Genomic DNA, 11,306 nt, shown 5'->3' with positions numbered 1-11,306 from the left:
TAAATTTAATTTGTATATATACATATAAAATAGTAATATATAATTTTATATATATTAATGTTCTTATTTAAAATTTTATAATTATTTTTTATATGATTTTGATGTAGGACATAAATAAAAAAAATTTCATAATTAATAGAAACACAATATATAAAATTAATATTTTTAACATATATAAATATAATTTATTAATATAGAATTATAGATTATATTCATATTATTTAAGCCAACTCGTGAGCTTGAGTCGGTTCATGAGTTTTCAGTGAGCCAAGCTTGTGCTTAAGAAATAGGCTCGATTGTTAATGAGTTGAGCCTTGAGTCAAGCTCAATTTTCATGAGCCGAGCTTGAGCTTGTTCTAGCTCGACTCAGCCCTAAGTCCAATGAAGAGTTGTACTTAAAAGGTATAATGTATATAGTTTAATCTAATAATTGTATTAGAAAACTAATTTCACGGCTTAAATTCATAATTTTGAATCAATATAAAAACAACCTAAACTGTTGTTCCATGGTTTCATGTCAAAAAGAAAAATAATAATAATAATAATAATCGGTGACACATACATAGCATAACTCCTTAATCTAATAAGCTACCTTTTCCGAGGGTTACCTGAAACTGTAGGTCGATCTCAGATAAGATCTACTGTTGTGACCGGAGCAGTCATGTCCGACTTGTTGGATCTGGTGGTGCTGCTGATCCTTAATCATCGGAGGGTGGTGGTACCTGCAAGAAACTCCGATGTTTAAGTTAGCACGTGCTTTTGGCAGGTTTTTGTGTAGAATTAGAATGTGAGTTATACCTGGGTGCTCCAGTGTATTTATAGTAGTATTGAGTAACCTTTCTTTGAGATAAGTTGGTTATCTTATCTTATCTTTGGGCGAGGTCATTTATCTTTTAGGCCCGCCACCTTTAGAGTGGGCTGCGTCCCTCTGTTTGGGCCTGCTTGGTCCTCTGTGGAGATGTTGGCCGAGCTCTTTAGGGAGAGGTCGGTGTCGACCAACCTTTATGCGAGGTCGGTCGTTCGTCTTCGATTAATCCGGATCATGTAGCTCGACCCAGGGTATGAACAGTGTCCCTGCTTGAGTTCAGACCTTTCCATGAGATCGTGTTTTCTGAACTTCGATCTCTTTGGGGAAGTCGTGCTCAAGCATCTTGGTCCACCCTGCTCCGCGAGTTTTGCGTTGTTTTTAAATGCGAAGCATTTTTTGCTTTTTGCCTCCTTTATTGTCGCGGTTGTTCCTCGAAGGGGTTACTTCCTTGGGAATACGCACACGCTTTTAATGCCCATTGATTAAGCTTTCATTTTGTTTTCGCCGTTTCTTTTTTCCTCTTTTTGTTTTGAAATTAAAGAAGAGATTTTGCTCTCATTTTCAGTTTTCTTCTCCCTTCTGTTCCGTTTCGTTCTTCGTCCTTGCTTCCAAACTTGCTTCTTTCGTGCATTTCTTTTGCTCAGCGAAGAGGAGCTTCTTTTCCTCAAGGTTGCTCTTTTCTTGGATTTTTGAAGCTTTGCTGGTGAAGATTGTTCGTGGCTTACTACTTGTTTTACCTTCTTCCTCAGGTTGGTTCCTTCATTTCGCGCCTCTTTATTTTACGCATTTTGATTGTCGTACTTTTCTGTGTTTTACTGTCGCGTGTTCCCTTTGCATAAAGCTTTGATCTTGCTGAGCTTTGATAAAGTAAAAAAGGTCGAATCTTTCTTGGTGATTATTGCATGCCCTTTTTTCCCCGTGGTTGTGCTCTTTGCTTTCTGTTTTGCTTCGGAAATGTAGGAGCTTAGGTTTTACTCTTGTTCAAGAGGTCTAGGGTTGTATGTTTTAGCTGGTTTTTTGCGATATTTTCCGTACTCCATTCTGCTGCCTTCCAAGGGTGTCCTTGGGTTTTTGCTGATAATTTCTTGTTTTCGTGGATCTTTGGGTGCCCTTTTTGTTGCCATACCTCTTGTTTGTTGGTTGTTCTTTCTCTTTCCGATTCTGTCCGAGTTGTTTGGTAGTGACCCCTTTTCTTTCTTTTTGCTGTAGGTGTAGTTGCTATATGTCTTCCCGTAAGAATATTGTTGAGATGTCCACAAAAATCCCTGCTGGCATGGCCGACTAGCTAGACTCTATAGTCCTGATGTGTGTTACTGTGGCCGATCCGGAATACTGTGAGAGGCTTAGGAGGTTCCATAAGATCTGTAGCAATAGGGATGATGAAAAGAATTACGAACTGTTATTGCCCGACCTTGAGGACAGGGTTAGTTTCCCTCCCTTAACTCAGAGTGAACACCCCTTCTTCTATGCTTATGACTATTTCTTTAGCCAGCTGAATATCACCATCCATTTTACTGCTTTTGAGACCGACCTCTTATGGACTTGTAATGTGGCCCCTTCCCAGCTTCATCTGAACTCTTGGGCCTTCATTAAGATTTTTCAACTGTTGTGTCAAGAACTAGGTGTCTGACCTACCGTATCCCTTTTTCTTTACCTTTTTGTGTTGACAAAATCTGGAGTGGCCAAGAAGAAAGCTTCTTGGATTTTCTTCCGAGCTACTCAGGGGAAGAAAGTATTTTCAATGTTTGATGAGTCCTTTCGAGATTTTAAGAACTACTAATTCAAGGTCTGAGCTGTTGAGGATGTTCGCCCTTTCTTTTTGGATGAGAATGATGAGCCCATCTTCCCTTTATGGTGGCAGAAAGATATAGTAGCTCCCAAGTATTCTTGGGAGAGTTTAGATGAAGTAGAACAAGCTTTTGTGGGTGTTCTAGAGGAGCACTGGGAGAAGAAAGCATTTTCTTCCGAGCTACTCAGGGGAAGAAAGTATTTTCAATGTTTGATGAGTCCTTTCGAGATTTTAAGAACTACTAATTCAAGGTCTGAGCTGTTGAGGATGTTCGCCCTTTCTTTTTGGATGAGAATGGAGAATGATGATGGAGATCCTTCTGTGCTGAACTAGGTAATGTCCGACCTCTTTCTTCATAGAAGTGGTTACCTTTCGCTATTTGTGGTTTTAGCTTTTCAAATTTCAAATTGTAACTTTTTTCATGGCTTCTTTTTTAGAAATGGTGAAATCTTTGGACTCTATGAGGTCTTTTCGGAAGGCCAAGAAGGCAGTTGCAGCTCAGAACTTGTCACAGAAGAATTCGGGGAGGGTTCTTCTGCACAGTCGCCTCCTAAGAAGCCGACAACTGACTCTCAAAGTTTGAGGAAGATCATTCTGACCCCGCAAACATCTTCTGGTGCTGCCTCCTCTCCTACTGCTGCTGGTCCTCCTCCCAAAAAGCAAAAGACCGTTGGGGCTTATGATCTGAACAATAAAGATTTTGATGGCGTTGGTTTTGCTACAGAGTTGATAGCTCCTCATGGCAAAGTTTCTTTGGATGATGTTTCTATCCTCCATCATCTCAATTTTATTGCAAGTAACAGTATTCAGATGGCCAACCTTGGTGCGGCCTTGTCTCGGGTTGTTCGGGAATCCCCTGTCCATGCCACCAAGTCCTTTCTGGAGGAGGCCAAGGCCGAATTTGATAGGGTGAACGGTCTGAAGGATGAGCTGGACGCCAAGGTTGCTAAATTGGAGATTGATGTGGAGAAGGAGGAGAAGGAGCGTGCTACTGTGGCGGAGGCGGCTGCTAACCTGGCCGAGGAGACTGCCCAGAAGTATAAGGAGAGTTATACTCAGACCTACGGCGAGTTGTTGGAAACTAGAAAGAGGCTTCAATTTGCCCAAGATGATCACGCCGAGCTTCAGGGACATATGGTAAGTAGTATGACCGAGATGTATGAGATCTTGAAGGCTTAGGTCCGAGTTATTGCTCCCGAGGCTGATCTCTCCTTATTCAGTATAGATAATGTGGTGGAAGAAGGCAAGATCGTCCCTGCCCCTGATGATGAAGATGAAGGTCCTCCTCTTGTGCCGCCTCCTAAGGCCTCTGCAGCTTCAGCCTCTTCAGATCCTTCTGCTGAGGTGATGCCTCCTGGGCTCGAGCCTGACGTGGAGATTCTGAACGGGCGAGATGGAGTTGTCAATGCCACCCCAATCTCGACCATACCTCCTCCTCCTCCTGCTAAGGATGTTGCTACTGGGGAGAATTTAGATCCCTTATAACTTGTTGTTTATGCTTTCTTGTGTATTGGTACAATCCGACCTGTGGACTTTGAACTTGTTTAGTTTTTTGTAAGTCTCTGTGGTTGACCTTTGACATTTAGTTGCTTCTTAGCAGCTTTTATTTTAAAAAACAAACACTTTAAACTCTTGGGCTGCCTCTCAGGCAGTCTTTGAGTCTTTAATGCTGAAGGATGTGTTTTGCTGATATGTCAACCTTTGGCGAGTTATTTGATGTTTGGAGGTTGTTCCTTTATTGCTCTTTTATCCTTGCAATCCTTGCAGATTTTTTAGAGGTTTGGTACTTCCCGGTCTAACCTCTTTTTGAGTGGTAGTGTAGGTTTTTTACCCTTGTCCTTTTGGATCACACCTTGCTTTTGAGTTTGTGTTAACAACCTTTTGCTTTGGCAAAGTTATCCTTGCGGCTTGGGGTCCGGGCTTTTAGTCTCTGGTAACTTTTTAGTGTTCTTTACATAGAACCCTTTTAGTTTCGAACGACTTTTGTAGCCCTTTTTTGAGATCGTGCCTTCTTTGAGCGGAGTTGTTCCCTCTTAAGCACTTTGGAGCCTTAAGTTGTTGTCAACCTTTTTGGCGTTTGACTTATTCCTTTCTCGAGGTCGAGCTTGTCTCTTTGGGTCGCGCCTTCTTCTTAGCTGACGTTGGGTTGAGCTTTTTAGTCATATTCCAACAATTTTTTAGGTAGTGTTCCGATGAGGAACCTTTTCTTTATAGTTTGTTTAGATGACTTTTTAGCGCCGTTTTGACTTGTGCTTTTGCTTTTTAAGTAGTGTCATTTTTGCAAGACTTGTACCTTTCAGCGAAGCATTTCTGACCTTGGTTTTTTAACCTTTCTTCACCCTTTGCGAGGTGTTTTTGTCCCTTTTTAGTGATCCTTTCACTGGTCAGACTTCTCTCGGGCCTTCTCAAGTTATTTTTAGTAATCCCATTTTAGTTAGACCTCGTCAGGCCACTTTTTCTGGGTTACTTTTTATAACTTCTTGCGTTATCTCGCTTCTATCGCTTCACCTTGCTGACCTCTTTTAATTGGGCGATGAATTTTACGTTTTATAAGCTTAGAGTAATGCGTCTTGGTAGGAAACTTTTTAGGGAATTGAAGAATTTCATTCAAATAATAATGAGGTAAAAATATAAATAAGAATATACATGAGAGTGCTTACCCTTCTAGGTCGGGCAGCTTCTTAGATCTCGGCCTGACGCCTCATTATAAAACCTTTTTAGGAAAAAGAGTGCGCCTTGAGCTAAGATCTTTACTATTTTCTAGTTATAGTACCTTCTTAGGTTACAGGCATGCCATGACCTTGGTAGCTCTCGCCCTTCGAGGTCAGACACCTTGTAGTAACCTTTCCCCAGTACTTTCACAATTCGGTATGATCCTTTCTAGTTGGCTGCTAGCTTCCCTTCTCCTGATCGACCTGCTCCGATATCATTTCGGATTAAAATGAGGTTGTTGGTGGTGAAGCTTCGTTGGACTACTGGTGGACGAAATTGTGATCCTCAAAGTTAGTCTCTTTGTATTTGTATGAAATCAAAAATACCCCAAAGAGATCATGGTGTAATGAATTGGGATCTTAATAATCCCTGGTAATGGCATTTGAATTCACAACTCCGTTCAACTAACCAGCAAGTGTACTGGGTCGTCCAAGTAATAAACCTTACGTGAGTAAGGGTCGATCCCACAGAGATTGTTGGCTTGAAGCAAGTGTTAAATTCACATTTTTGGATTCTACTATGAGTTTTTGTATTTTTGTGTAATTTCAGGTAATTTCTGGCTAAAATTGAGGAGCTGGAGCAAAAGTTTGATTCAGAGACAGAAAAAGCACTGCAGATGCTGTCTGGATCTGACCTCCTTGCACTCGAAAGCGCTTTTCTGGAGCTACAGAAGTCTAAATGGAGCGTTCTCAACGGCCACAAAGCAGAGACCAGCATCCAAACGCCCAGAGAGGACCCCCTAGCCAGCGTTCAATGACTTAGGACCCTCATAGCACATGGATCTCATCAAAGCACCGCCCAAACACTCACCTAGTAGGCCCCAGAAGTGGATTTTAGCACTAGAAAGATTGTTTTACCCTTACTAGTCATTAGTTTAGTATTTAAGAGATTAGATTTATGTAATTCGGACATCTTCAGCCCATCATACAGTATATTTTCCTTTTTACCATTGTATTTCCTTTCAGTATGAGTTTCTAAACCTCCTAGGTTAAGGGGAGGAGCCCTGCTGAGTGCTATGAATTAATAAAAGTATTATTATTTCTTCTTCGATTCGTGTTTGATTTATTTCTAAGATGCATACTCGTTCTTCAACATGATGAATAGGATGATCAGTGACAATTAGCTCTGTTCATCATACTAAGACAAACGTGCCTGATAAACACCCGTGTCTACTAGGGTTCGTGTGAATACGTGGCTGGAAAGTGTGAACTGCCAGCTTGATTATGCATCTCTCAGATGGCTAATCCACCACTTTGTTGGGAATTTTTCGAGACACCAGTTCAGCCAATTTCAGGGGAGATTAGGGTCTCTGTGGTATAGGATAGAACCCAACGAAGTAGCATTCTCTGATCTTGAATATTCGACCTTGTCTGTGGCGTTTTGAGTAGGATCGCAAAGAGAATGAACTGCTAGAGCTTCACCCTTCATCAGATTGGATCACCACGGGCAATGGCGTTGATCACATACAACCTGCTATAGAAGAAGTCATTCAGAAGCAAAGAGAACAGTACTACCAGAGTTAATTCAGAAAGGCTAAGTGTTTCGAGGGTTACCTGAAACTGACGGTCGATCTCGGAGGAGATCTGCTGTGGTAGCCGGAACAGTCGTGTCCGACTTGTTGGAGTTGGTGCTGCTGATCCTTGATCACCGGAGGGTGGTAGTACCTGCAAGAGACTCCGATGCTTAAGTTACCATGGGCTTTTAGCAGGTATTTTGTGTAGAATCAGAGTATGAGTTATACCAGGGTGCTCCAGTGTATTTATAGTAGTGTGGAGTGACCTCCCTTTGAGATAAGTTAGTTATCTTATCTTATCTTTTGTGGGTGGGTCCCCTTATCTTTGGCCAGCCGCCTTTAAGTAGGCTGCGATCTTCTGTTTTGGGCCTACTTAGGCCCTTATAGCAGTTTGGCCGAGCTCTTTGGGAAGAGGTCGGTATCAACCATCCTTTGTAAGAGGTCGGTCGCTTTTGTCTTCATCCAACCCGGCTTGCTTAGCTCGACTCACGGTATGAACAGTGCCCCTGCTCGAGCTTCGATCTTCCCTTGAGGTCGTGCTTTCCAGCCTCGATCCCTTAGGGGAGTCATGTTCGAGCATGTGGGTCCGATCTATACTTTCGTTTGGAGAATTTTACTCTAAGTTTAAATACCAAGCAATTTTTTGCTATTTTGCCTCCTTTATTGCTGTGCTTTATTCCTCGAGGGGGGTTACTTCCTTGGGAACATGCACGTGCCTTTAATGCTTCTTGATTAAGCTTTCATTTTGCTTTGCCATTTCTTTTCCCCCTTAAAACTTCTTTTTTGAAATCCAAGAAAAAATGTTTTTCCCTTATTCCCTCTTATTTTGCTTCATCTTCAAACTTCTGAAAAGGATTTCCCCTTTTCGGCTCTTGCTCTTCCATCTTTCTACCTCCAAGTTTTCTACTTTTCCCTTCACAGTCGTTTGTTTGTATCGTTTGCTCGTTCATTCATCGCGCTCGTTCCTCCTTCGTTGCAGGTTGGTATTCTTCTTCCTTCTTACGCTTTGATAGTTGCTTTTACTGTTATATGCTTGCAAAGTTTTGATTTTTATTGAGTTTGCCCTGAGAAGCTTGATTCTTTCCGCGAAAAGACTGCGTCTTTTTGCTTTAGATCGATTTTACAATTTTCTCTATTGCTCCCATGTGCGCCTTGTTGCTATCAGTAGTTTTTTCTTTTTGCTGAATGTATGAGGGAATGCTGGTACTTAGGTTTGAGCTCCTTGCATGTTTTAAAAAGGTTTTAGCTGGTTAGGGTTCAAATTCCAATTTTTGCGTCTTTTTCTTTCTGGGTTCTCTTTCTGTTATTGCCTCCAAAGGGTGCCCCTGGGCTTTGTTGAATACTCCTTATTTCCGTAGACCCTGGGGTGCCCTTTTTGTTGCCCCGCCTCTATGTTGATTCACTATTCCTTCTTTGTTAATTTCATTCGAGTTGTTTAGTAGTGACCCTTGTTATCTTCCTTTTCTGTAGGTGTAGTTGTCGTATGTCTTCCCGAAAAAATATTGTTGAGATGTCTAGCAAGATCCCCGTGGACATGGCCGACTGGCTGGACTCTATAGTCCTAATGTGCGTTACTGTGGCCGATCCGGAATACCGTGAGAGCCTTAGGAGATTCCATAGGATTTTTAGAAATAGGGACGATGAAAAGAACTATGAGCTGCTGTCGCCCGATCCTGAGGAGAGAGTTAGTTTCCCTTCTTTGACCCCGTGAGAACATCCGTTCTTTTATGCCTATGACTATTTATTTAGTCTGCTGAACATCACCATCCCCTTTACTGCTTTTGAGACTGACATTCTATGGACTTGCAACGTGGCCCCTTCGCAGCTTCATCTGAACTCTTGGGCCTTTATTAAGATCTTTCAACTGTTATGCCAGGAGTTAGGTGTACGACCTACCAAACCTCTTTTCCTTTACCTGTTTGCATTGACCAAACCTGGAGTAGCCAAGAAGAAGGGTTCTTAGGTTTCATTCCGAGCTACCCAGGGAAAAAAGGTATTTTCTATGTATGATGAGTCATTTTGGGATTTTAAGAACTATTACTTCAAGGTCCAAGCTGTCGAGAATGCCCGACCTTTCTTTTTAGATGAGAATGATGAGCCGACCTTCCCTTTATGTTGGCAAAAAGATATAGTAGCTACTAAATATAGTTGGGAGAGTCTGGATGAGGTTGAACGGGGCTTTGTTGGTGTTTTAGAGGAGAACTGGGGGGAGCCTCCTCATCTTGACACAAAGAGGTTTCTGGGAGATCCTTCCCTCCTCTGTGCTGAACTAGGTAATGTCCGACCTCTTTCTTCATAGAAGTGGTTACCTTTCGCTATTTGTGGTTTTAGCTTTTCAAATTCTACTGTGTAACTTTTTTCATGGCTTCTTTTTTAGAAATGGTGAAATCTTTGGACTCTATGAGGTCTTTTCGGAAGGCCAAGAAGGCAGTTGCAGCTCAGAACTTGTCACAGAAGAATTCGGGGAGGGTTCTTCTGCACAGTCGCCTCCTAAGAAGCCGACAACTGACTCTCAAAGTTTGAGGAAGATCATTCTGACCCCGCAAACATCTTCTGGTGCTGCCTCCTCTCCTACTGCTGCTGGTCCTCCTCCCAAAAAGCAAAAGACCGTTGGGGCTTATGATCTGAACAATAAAGATTTTGATGGCGTTGGTTTTGCTACAGAGTTGATAGCTCCTCATGGCAAAGTTTCTTTGGATGATGTTTCTATCCTCCATCATCTCAATTTTATTGCAAGTAACAGTATTCAGATGGCCAACCTTGGTGCGGCCTTGTCTCGGGTTGTTCGGGAATCCCCTGTCCATGCCACCAAGTCCTTTCTGGAGGAGGCCAAGGCCGAATTTGATAGGGTGAACGGTCTGAAGGATGAGCTGGACGCCAAGGTTGCTAAATTGGAGATTGATGTGGAGAAGGAGGAGAAGGAGCGTGCTACTGTGGCGGAGGCGGCTGCTAACCTGGCCGAGGAGACTGCCCAGAAGTATAAGGAGAGTTATACTCAGACCTACGGCGAGTTGTTGGAAACTAGAAAGAGGCTTCAATTTGCCCAAGATGATCACGCCGAGCTTCAGGGACATATGGTAAGTAGTATGACCGAGATGTATGAGATCTTGAAGGCTTAGGTCCGAGTTATTGCTCCCGAGGCTGATCTCTCCTTATTCAGTATAGATAATGTGGTGGAAGAAGGCAAGATCGTCCCTGCCCCTGATGATGAAGATGAAGGTCCTCCTCTTGTGCCGCCTCCTAAGGCCTCTGCAGCTTCAGCCTCTTCAGATCCTTCTGCTGAGGTGATGCCTCCTGGGCTCGAGCCTGACGTGGAGATTCTGAACGGGCGAGATGGAGTTGTCAATGCCACCCCAATCTCGACCATACCTCCTCCTCCTCCTGCTAAGGATGTTGCTACTGGGGAGAATTTAGATCCCTTATAACTTGTTGTTTATGCTTTCTTGTGTATTGGTACAATCCGACCTGTGGACTTTGAACTTGTTTAGTTTTTTGTAAGTCTCTGTGGTTGACCTTTGACATTTAGTTGCTTCTTAGCAGCTTTTATTTTAAAAAACAAACACTTTAAACTCTTGGGCTGCCTCTCAGGCAGTCTTTGAGTCTTTAATGCTGAAGGATGTGTTTTGCTGATATGTCAACCTTTGGCGAGTTATTTGATGTTTGGAGGTTGTTCCTTTATTGCTCTTTTATCCTTGCAATCCTTGCAGATTTTTTAGAGGTTTGGTACTTCCCGGTCTAACCTCTTTTTGAGTGGTAGTGTAGGTTTTTTACCCTTGTCCTTTTGGATCACACCTTGCTTTTGAGTTTGTGTTAACAACCTTTTGCTTTGGCAAAGTTATCCTTGCGGCTTGGGGTCCGGGCTTTTAGTCTCTGGTAACTTTTTAGTGTTCTTTACATAGAACCCTTTTAGTTTCGAACGACTTTTGTAGCCCTTTTTTGAGATCGTGCCTTCTTTGAGCGGAGTTGTTCCCTCTTAAGCACTTTGGAGCCTTAAGTTGTTGTCAACCTTTTTGGCGTTTGACTTATTCCTTTCTCGAGGTCGAGCTTGTCTCTTTGGGTCGCGCCTTCTTCTTAGCTGACGTTGGGTTGAGCTTTTTAGTCATATTCCAACAATTTTTTAGGTAGTGTTCCGATGAGGAACCTTTTCTTTATAGTTTGTTTAGATGACTTTTTAGCGCCGTTTTGACTTGTGCTTTTGCTTTTTAAGTAGTGTCATTTTTGCAAGACTTGTACCTTTCAGCGAAGCATTTCTGACCTTGGTTTTTTAACCTTTCTTCACCCTTTGCGAGGTGTTTTTGTCCCTTTTTAGTGATCCTTTCACTGGTCAGACTTCTCTCGGGCCTTCTCAAGTTATTTTTAGTAATCCCATTTTAGTTAGACCTCGTCAGGCCACTTTTTCTGGGTTACTTTTTATAACTTCTTGCGTTATCTCGCTTCTATCGCTTCACCTTGCTGACCTCTTTTAATTGGGCGATGAATTTTAC

This window comes from Arachis ipaensis, chromosome B08 (assembly GCF_000816755.2).
Source record: "Arachis ipaensis cultivar K30076 chromosome B08, Araip1.1, whole genome shotgun sequence".
Classification (NCBI taxonomy): Eukaryota; Viridiplantae; Streptophyta; class Magnoliopsida; order Fabales; family Fabaceae; genus Arachis; species Arachis ipaensis.
This window is presented reverse-complemented; position numbering follows the sequence as displayed.